This window comes from Rhineura floridana, chromosome 1 (assembly GCF_030035675.1).
Source record: "Rhineura floridana isolate rRhiFlo1 chromosome 1, rRhiFlo1.hap2, whole genome shotgun sequence".
NCBI lineage: Eukaryota > Metazoa > Chordata > Lepidosauria > Squamata > Rhineuridae > Rhineura > Rhineura floridana.
This window is the reverse complement of record NC_084480.1, coordinates 48,519,030-48,529,838: the sequence shown is the minus strand read 5'-3', so window position 1 is coordinate 48,529,838 and position 10,809 is coordinate 48,519,030.

The following is a 10,809-nucleotide window of genomic DNA, read 5'->3' as shown; positions in this document are numbered from 1 at the left end:
CTTTATTTCTTTTTCCCCTAACTTGTGCGCAAAAGCATGATATTATTCAAACAAAGATTTGTATTTCAGCTGTATCCTACCAACCATAGGCATGGAAAACACAGATATTCGAATTTTCAGTTGTTGTTTTTTAAAGGAACCTACACAGCTAGTGGAACAGACTGAGCATTCTCAGACACTTAGCAACCAGAGGGAGTGGAAATGTATAATTAGAGGGCGGGACCACAAGAATGATTCTCCTCAGAGGAATGCCTACTTTCGTGAATGAGAAAAAGCGATTGGCTGCTAACATTGAGCAGGAACTGTGGACGGTGCAAATCTATTATGAAGGTAAATGCAGTGTATTTCCTATGAAGAAATGCTTCCATGTAGATGAGCCCATACTTTCTAAGAGGGCTAGAGACTTATTTTTTTAAAAAATGAAAGCTTAGATTCTGGGCTACCCCTGGAGACCCCACCCAAGGCTTTCGTGGACACCATGGTGTCTGTGGGCAAGGGTTGGTGGTGATGGAAAGTAGGGGGAAAGCCCTTTGCAAGTGATCAGTTCGACCTCTTGCCTCTCCTTGTTAGCCCACTGAGCAGGGGGAGAGAGAAAGATGGGGTAGCAAAGAGAAAGAAATGGATGGCCCCATCCATTTTTTGCTCTAGTCCCACACACCACTGGCTTCAGCCCAATCCATCATTAATTGACCTTGGGCCAATAACTGTATCTCTCAGCATGACCTACCTCACAGCGTTGTGAGGATAAAATCAAGTGGAGGAGAGCCATGTTTATATGCCACCTTGAGCTCTTTGGAAGAAAGGTAGGATATAAATGCAATCATAAATAAAGTTTAAAGGGTAGCATGGGTCAGGGAGAAAGGACTTGCACAACTGCAGGATCTGTGATGCTAGTGCATTAATTTTATTTATTTATTGCTTAGTTTCAGTATTCTTCTCTAATCCAAGAGGTCAGGGCAGTTGCAGGAGAAGCAGAAGCAGAAAACCCATCTATAAATATCCAATGTTAGAATGACTGAAACCAAATGTATGTCACCCATCCGTATAAAAAAAGGCAGGTCTGTTTCAACAAAAGCAAAGCAAGAAGCATTAAGAAAGATTAACCCTTTGTGTTCCATTTGTTTATCATAATATTCTGATTGCTACATATGTGGGGTTTGGGGTCAACCTGAAAAATGTCCATTGAACTTGTTTCATTTTAAACATATGCTTAAAAGACTTTGGGTGACTGATATGATTGTGTTGCTAGGGAAAGTCATATTACAACTTAAAGCAGAACAGAGTTTGCTTAGTACAATTCAATGGAAAATGAAACAAAATACAGTAGCAAAGCAATCTGTCAAGGGAAACCTGTTTCATTCTGTAGCAGGACACACTTGTAGACCCATAATTCACCCACGTATGGAATAAATAAATGACATTTTCATTTCTTTCATTCCTCATGTCATGGGGACATGGGACCCCAGTGTATAAAATCTAAGATTATAAATCAGTAGAGTTATTGAGCAAATGACAAGGCATATCGATTTTAGAGTCAGAGAAACAAAGAGCTCTGTGGCTGAAACCCCTGTGAGGGTCAGTGGCCCTAGTTTAGCTGTAGTTATTGCTAACTAGTTGCACAAAAGCTACTGGCTCCACATTGAGATATGCATCCACATCCACCCAGTCCAAGGAATCCAGATGGGTATTATTCCATTTATTTTCAGGGGTGTAGTTGTCCAGAGTCTCCAGGGGTCTTACACTCTTTACTTTTTTGGGAGCAGGGTCCCAATGTCTCCAGTATCCTATGAGCCAATCAGCATGAAAAGAGGATGTGTTGGCCATTGAGAAGAGTCTTCTAGCATGCTTCCTTGTCCTTTCCTGCTGATTGGAACCAATCAGAGTGAAAGGAGATGAGTTAGCCACTGAGAAGACTCTTCTCAGTAGTTAACACATTCCCCTTTTATGCTGATTGGCTCCTAGGGACATCTGTTGTGAGAGAAGGCATTAACAAGGACAGAGAAGAAGAAAGCAATATTCAAACCTTGCGAGGTTATTCTATAATATTAGGTTGTATAATCTTAGAAGGGGTGTGGCTGTGAGGGGGTGTAGCTGTGACTATCATTAAGGAACCCTACACTTCTGAATTTGCCACTACACTACTGTTTATGTTCCATACAGAGTTTGCATTTGGGAATGTGCCTTGGTGTCTGATACATGTGTGGAAATCTGCTTTGTATACAGACCTCTCTTGCTGGATTAGGGCAAATATCCATAATCCAACACCCAGACAGGTGCATTTACATCAATCGACATATGTGCACCAAATTCTGTAATGGACTGCAGTCAATTTATATATATGTATGTATGTGTGTTATAACATTTTTATTTTCCATTTTCAAAAAGTTCAAGTTAGCTAACAATATAGACAGATTAAAAATTTAATGAAAAGACAACAGCCCTGTAGCCAGGGAAGGGCAAATGGGTGCCCTCCCTCCCCCCAAGAGCTGTGGTTTGGTCCCCCCCCCAGATTTTTTTTATCTAATTGTGTTTTTCATTTGTGACATGACAGACAATGACAGCCTCCATGTTAAGAATGACAGCTTGATTCATGAACAGGAGGAATTTAAGTATAAGACCTTCTGAAAAATGCAGTAAATAAAGCAGGACAAATGCATAACAAAAGCTTCATCTGGAAAAGTCCCCAAAAGTCTGCTAACTCAAAACTTACCTTGATTGAAGGCAGAATTTTCATTATCGCAATCGCCCTATAATTACTTAAGTGATCCTGGAAAAAATAGCCTGTATAGTAACATACATGACCCATAGTTATGTTCTCTATCAAGCCAGCAACAAAGAAGCATTTTTGTTTCCCTGTAGTAAGCGTTTGGTCTGTAGTTATTATGATGAGTACAGCAGGATTGGGTGCTTATTGCTAAAAGTTGAAATAAAGAGATAACTTAAAGTGATCTGAAAAAATATCTATCTTTTACTCTTTAAAGCTCTCACTATACTCACAATCATAGTGGCTATTTTTTCTTATTTTTCTTGAGTACTTGATGACAAAGGATGAAAACAGCCCTAGAGGAATAGCAACACTGCTGTGCACACTACAGTTAGCTCACTGGCTGACCACCTAGGCTATAACTCAGGCCGTATTTCTAATTTTCCCAATGTGTGCAGCTCAGCATGAGACCTTTTTATGGTTTCTAGGCAGAATAATCAACCAAGCAACCAGAAAAAAGATCATATTGCCTTCCACAGTTAATTTCCAGTTGCTTAGTTAGTCCTTTGTATAGGAACCAGGACAAAGGAAAATCTAAAGGTCAATAACAAGACTAGAAGGAGGGACCACTAAGAAGGAACTAAACCTTTTGGTATTCCCTTGTTCACTGTCAGTTTAGTATCCTTTTTTCTTATGAAACAAAAAATATGTTCGTCATTTAATTCCTAGTGTTCATACTAAATGTTCTGTTCACTTGACCTTTGCATAGCCCATTATGTAAGCTAATACACCCTCTGCATGGAGGAGGAGTGACGGGAAAGGTCTCTACATTTCCCTTCCCCTGGCCTACCCCTCACATCCTCTCCACCAGTGAGAGGAGGGGATTGGCTGGTATTATGCGGCTCTCCCAAATGCCCCAACTAACAAGGAAGGCTGGCTACAGGGCTGAAAGACAATCAAGATTAATAAACCATTGAACCATCATTACTTAAAAGTAGGAATACAGCAGCAAAAAAGAGAAAAATAAAAGCATAGGAACAGCAATAAAGACCCATCAATAGCAAGTTTGTTAAAATCACTGACAAAGACCTTCCAAAATATCATTACACTGCAACAGATGTCCAATAAGGAATGAGCAAGAAATCCTAAAGTCTGCCTATGGCTGCATTCCAAACATGGTATGATCCTGCCAAAGTTATGCACTTGTAAGTACGGTTTATTCCCATGGGAGTTGGAAGATTCAGGACAGACAAAAGGAAGTACTTCTTTACTCAGCGCATAGTTAAACTATGGAATTTGCTCCCACAAGATGCAGTAATGGCCACCAGCTTGGATGGCTTTAAAAGAAGATTAGACAAATTCATGGAGGACAGGGCTATCAATGGCTACTAGCTGTGATGGCTGTGCTCTGCCACCCCAGTCAGAGGCAGCATGCTTCTGAAAACCAGTTGCTGGAAGCCTCAGGAGGGGAGAGTGTTCTTGCACTCGGGTCCTGCTTGCGGGCTTCCCCCAGGCACCTGGTTGGCCACTGTGAGAACAGGATGCTGGACTAGATGGGCCACTGGCCTGATCCAGCAGGCTCTTCTTATGTTCTTATGTTCTTATGAGTGAGTTAGGCAGCAATCATATACACTCTTATCGGGGAGTAAGTCCCATTGAATTCAGGTTCAGTGGACATGTGGAGGGAAGAAAAGAAATTGTGCACAGTGTCATCTCATTTGAAGGCTGCATCTATTCTACAATTGTATAGGTAAACACACACAGTGTGTTCTCTCCACATGATCAGGAAACCTGAAAAAGCAAGATTCCCAATCATGTGAGCAAAGCATTATGTACATTTACATGTCCATAGACCCTATGCAGATCTTCAAATGACTAGTTGGGCTTTGGGAGCAGGAATAGCACAATCCAGATCTATCTCCCCTCCACATATTCATTGACTATCTGAAAGGTGCTCCATTCCTTTACATTACATGATAACGGGAATATAAAGCCACAAGTGCTTCTACATAATCAACACTGCTTCAATGCTTTCAAAACAAGTACTTTCTGGGGTCATTTTAATGCAAACATAGTGCCAGATACATATATACTACACTAGGAGTGGGGAACCTCAGCCCAGGGGCCAAATTCTCCATGCACTCCTTGAACAATTTTGTCTGGCTCCATCCTTGCTTGCCTGAATGGAGGCTGTGAGTGGGTGAGCATAGAAACCTGCGTAGCTTGAAAGTGATCTACTGTATGAGTTTCATCCACTGATCTGCCCACCCTTGCCTTTCATCCCACCTGCCCCTGACATGTGAACCCCAGAAGGTTTCCCATGAGAGGATGTGGCCCTCAGGCTGCAAAAAGGTTTCCCACCCTTTCGCTATATTGGAACATGTTCACAGAGCAAATGCAAGTGTTATGTAATTCATGATGCTGGTTTGTGTGTCATCTTGATCTTGTCGGTTGGGGAGTTTCTGAAATTGACAGAACGTTGGGAATCCTCTCTCTTCTGCCCCGTTATGCAATTCCTGACAGCTACTATTGAATTATTTGTAGAACGTTGTTTTTCTTTTTCTTTTGCATTTTAAACACACAGGGCCAGTGGTAAGAAAAGGACTCGCTAAATAGCCCAAAGGCTGACAGCCATACTAAGACACCACTCCATAAATTATCAGGAAACCAACCTCACTGCTTTGTAGGGCTCTGATTAAATCAGTTCACATTGTCATTTAAGGAGGCCTTATAAGAGGCATCATGATCCACACCAGAGCACACCGTTGCTACAGACAGCTGCTCATGTTTGAGCAAAGCTGGTGCCTATATCCGGTTGACAATAATGACTATGGACAAATCCACATATGCAAAAAAAAAAAATTAGTAGTAATTACCCATAGTAACATATGCAAAAACATAGTAACAATGTGCAAACATGGTCACGTATTAAGCAATGATGGGAAGCAGTGGTCCCCTAGATTATTCATTTATTTTCCTGCTTCTCTGAACTGGTATGAGTTTCTTTTTGTTGTTATCAAAAGCCACAAAGCAAACATTGGAGAGGAGAGTTGCTGGCAGTTTTGTGGACATTTTTAATTTATCTCCTTCACTTAGCATTTTTATCTTGTGTGTAATCAAGGAGTTTATCATAGGTAAAAGTTCCGTCTGGAAATTACCAATCATTAACCAGAGGCAAACTCATTTTTAGAATAAAATTAAGTGTGGCTTTAAAGCTATCCAGTATTTAAAGTCACACTGCCGCCCTTGATAAGTCATCATTTTTCTATTTCACACTTCAAGCAATTCCTTGAAACAGTGTATCTGGTTAGCAAAACTCTGGGGCCAAGTCAAGTTTGCAACAGAGGAATAACAGCTAGCATGTTTTTTTAAAATTTTGCTTTAACATATTTTTGTAATTATTATTATTATCTTTATTTATACCCCGCCATTTTTCCAAAACTGGAACTCATGGCAGCTTCCAGATAAAAAATACATATAATTAAAAACATACAAAGTCTACATTAAAATAAGATTAAACTATTTCCAATATTAAAACCATACACACATATAGCTTAAAAAGTTCAAACTAGTTTAAAAATGATATAATAGACATTAGCAATGCAGCACCCTTCACACGCTATCCTTAACAGCCTTCACTTCCAAAGGCTTGTTGGAATAAGAAGGTCTTTGTTTGTCGGTGGAAGGACTGCAAAGAGGGGGTCATTCTTACCTCCCTAGGAAGGGAATTCCAAAGCCTAGGGGCAGCCACCAAGAAGGCCCTCTCACGCGTCCCCACTAGTCGTACTTGAGAAGATGTGGGTATTGAGAGAAGGGCCTCTCCTGAGGATCTCAGGGCCCGGGCAGGCTCATACAGGGAGATACGGTCTGATAAATAGCCTGGACCTAAGCCATATAGGGCTTTATAGGTCAACACCAGCACTTTGAATTGTGTCCTGAAACAGACTGACAACCAGTGGAGCTTTTTTAACAGGGGGGTAGTACGGTCCCTGTAACCAGCCCCAGTTAGCATTCTGGCTGCAGCACACTGTACCAACTGAAGTTTCCGAACAGTCTTCAGAGGCAGCCCCACATAGAGCATGTTACAGTAATCTAAACGGGATGTAACTAAGGCATGTGTCACCGTGGTCAGATCAGACAGCTCAAGGAACGGGCGCAGTTGGCGCACTAATCTTAATTGTGCAAAAGCACTCCTGGCCACTGCAGAAACCTGGGACTCCAAATTTAACGCTGAGTCCAGGAGCACACCCAAACTGCGAACCTGTGTCTTCAGGGGGAGTGTAACCCCATCCAGCACAGGCTGTATCCCTATTCCCTGATTCGCCTTACGACTGACCAGGAGCACCTCTGTCTTGTCTGGATTAAGCTTCAATTTGTTCACCCTCATCCAGTCCACCACTGATGCCAGACAGTGGTTTAAAACAGAGACAGCTTCCTTGGAATTAGGTGGAAAGAAGACATAGAGTTGGGTGTCATCAGCATACTGATGGCACCGAACCCCAAACCCCCGGACAACCTCTCCCAGTGGTTTCATGTAGATGTTAAATAGCATAGGGGATAAAACTGAGCCCTGAGGGACCCCACAGGTCAATGGCCAAGGGGTCGAACAGGAACTCCCCAGCACCACTTTCTGGGTTCGTCCCTCCAGGAAGTAATGGAGCCACTGCAAAACAGTGCCCCCAAGTCCTATCCCAGGAAGGCGGCCCAGAAGAATACCATGGTCGATGGTATCAAAAGCCGCTGAGAGGTCCAGCAGAACCAACAGGGATACACTCCCCCTGTCCAGTTCTCTGCGTAGGTCGTCCACCAAGGCGACCAAAGCCGTCTCCGTCCCATAACCAGGCCTGAAACCAGATTGAAATGGATCCAGATAATCTGTTTCATCCAAGAATCCCTGGAGCTGGGAGGCTACCACACGCTCTATTACCTTACCCAAAAATGGAATATTGGACACTGGCCGGTAATTATCCATTATGGAGGGTCCAGGGAGGGCTTTTTTAACAAAGGCCTTACAACTGCTTCCTTTAGGCAACCTGGAACTCTGCCTTGGTGTAAGGAGGCATTAACCACTCCCCCCACACACTCAGCCAGTCCCTCTCTGGCACTATTTATAAGCCAGGAAGGGCAAGGGTCTAGCAGACATGTGGTGGCTCTCACCTCTCCAAGGATCTTGTCCACATCCTCGGGCTGTACAAATTGAAAAGAATCCATCATTATTGGACAGACAGGAGCCAAAGTTACATCCCCTGAGACTGTATCAATTATAGCGTCTAAGTCGGAACGAATCTGAGCGACTTTATCTGCAAAGTGCTGTGCAAACTCTTGACAGTGGGCTGTTGAGTGATTTATATTACCCTCTCGGGGGGCAGAATGTAAAAGACCCCTGACCACTCGAAACAGCTCCACTGGACAGCTCCCTGCAGATGCAATGGTGGCAGAAAAGAATGATTTCTTTGCTGCCCGCACTGCCACGGAGTAGGCCTTCAAGGAGGCTCTAGCCCGTGTTCGGTCAGACTCGCTCCGAGTCTTCCGCCAACGTCGCTCTAGTCTCCGTCTCATTCGTTTCATCACCGCCAGCTCCTTGGTAAACCAAGGGGCTGGTTTGGCTCCACTTCGTGAGAGGGGACGCTCAGGAGCGATCATGTCCACCGCCCTGGCCATTTCCCCATTCCAGAGGTCAACCAGAGCTTTGACAGAATTGCCTGCCGAGGTGGCAGGGAAATCCCCAAGAGCCATCTGGAAACCATCCGGATCCATCAGCCTCCTGGGGCGGACCATCCTAATCGGTCCCCCACCCCTGCAGAGGTTCCGAGTCCCAGTGAGTCTAAACCCCACCAGGTAGTGATCTGTCCATGACAAAGGAACTACAGAAAGTAATCTAAGCCTGCAATCCTAAAGACATATCTGAATAGACATATCCAGGTTTGTGCTGTAAGGATGCAGTCCTATTGTCCCTGAGAGGGCATCCCAGGTGCCATAGGATAGTGTGGACCTTCCTCTCTATGAACCCACAGAGAGGGAGATCAGCTGCAGAGGTCCTCCCTTGACTGGCAGTGGAAATCTCTGCTGCCTTGGTTTCCCTGCTGGTGGTGCACCTTACACAGTAAAGATTGGACCTAAGACCTTCTGCATTCAAAGCAGGTGTTTGTCCATGGAATTATGTATGCAGCATACATTTTAGCTGAGAAGTTCCTTTGTTTTCACATTTTCTCACCTCTTTCTTCCATAATGCCTCGATCATTTCATCCCTTCTCACTTTCTTCCCCTTCCCATTCAATTATTTGTATATCATTTTTCATCAAGATAAAGATCAACTATTATCAGGCTCCATCCAACTGGAGGAGTCAGATGATGATGTCTTCCCACCCCTTAATACCTCCACCTATGCTGTTTTGTCACTGAAAATCCGCCCACCTGTTATCTGTCCTCCAAAGTGCCATTTACTGCAATGGCACCTTTGAAAGCAAATGGCACTTGATGGAGGAGACCATATTCTATGGGAAAAGTCAGACCCACCTTACCTGTCTGCACTCATCCCATTCTGGTTCCCATACACACAGAAAACTGTGATTTGTTGTCAAAAATCCAAGCCAAGGTTAGGCAATCCTATGGCAAATGTTTCATCTATTCTGGGTCTATGGAACTGAAGAAGCACATCTAAGAGAAGGAACATCACTTGTGCTCTTTATCTTGTGTGAAATATTGAGATCACATTTGACAGTGCTATCTAGGAACTGTGCACAACTTCTAAACAACATTCACAAAATGGTGTGGTTATAGCTGAGCAAGTATTTCAAGCAAGTAATGGAATGTAGGTGAACAGGGGAGATGACTTGTGTCACCAGTCACAAGCAGCGTCTCAGAATATGTCTACAAAGCAATGACAGCACTTGCATAACCATAATCCATACCCTAATTACAAAGCTATGGATGCAGCTTCTGAGATATGAGTTGCACTCTCTCATATACAAAATAGCTCACCTTTGGAATGCCCTCCCCAATCAGGCCTACCCAGAGACCTGATTACTATCATTTAGACACCAAGCAAACACATTTCTGTTTTCCCAGGCTTTTAAGAACTGCTAATGTAAGCTTCTTTTATTTTCTTAAACAGAGGACAGCTTGATTTTACCATCTATTTAAAGTGGCTCTTGCTATTTTAGTTTGTTGTTTTTTGATCAATTTTTATTTTCTGTATTAGTTTGTTTACTTTATATTATCAGCATCAGCATCAGTAGTAGCCTTGTGGTGAGGCAGAGCTGTTGAGCAACCCTCCTGACAATGGCATAGCTGCTGCTTTGAATCACAAGTGAGGAGAGTGCCATTGTGCTCAGATTCTTCTTTCAGGCTCCCCATAGTCATCTGGCTGGCCACTGTGATAACAAGATGCTGGACTAGATGGACCATTAGTAGAGACGGGGAAGAAATTTGATTTAGTTCGCATTTAAAGGTGAATCTATCAAATTTGCACTTTCTGAAACAATATGAGAACTGAAACACAGTCATCCTTTGATATTTGCCCTTATCCAAATTTTATGATGCAGTTCTCCAACCAATCAATGGTTACAAAGTGCATATACTAGGGGAAAGTGTGCATCAAAATTAATATACTAGTAAAAATAACATACAAAATGCATTATATTGGAAAATATTGCCTGCATAAATGTGTGTGTTACTCAAAACTGCACACAAAAATATATTTATTAGGAGAAATTCACACCAAAATGCTAGTGAATTTTCATCAATATTTTTTTTTTAAAAACAGAAAATTGCAGCAGAAATCTGGAGAACTGAATTTAAGACTGGAAAAATGAGAAACGGAGAGAACCAAAATGGACAGATCCTTCCATTCCTAGCCATTGGCCTGATCCAGCAGGGCTCTTCCAATGTTTCTACAGGAACAGAGTTAGGACAGGGCAGCAGCAAGGTTGGGACCATGTGATTGCACCAGCATGGATTGGTAGTGGCAATCCCATCAGTGCAACCATGTGACCCCAACATCACCGCCACCCTGCCCCAGCCTCATACAAGTATGCAGCACAATACTCAGTGGCTCCGCCCACCACACATGCCACTACTGATTATTATTGTCATCACTATTGTAA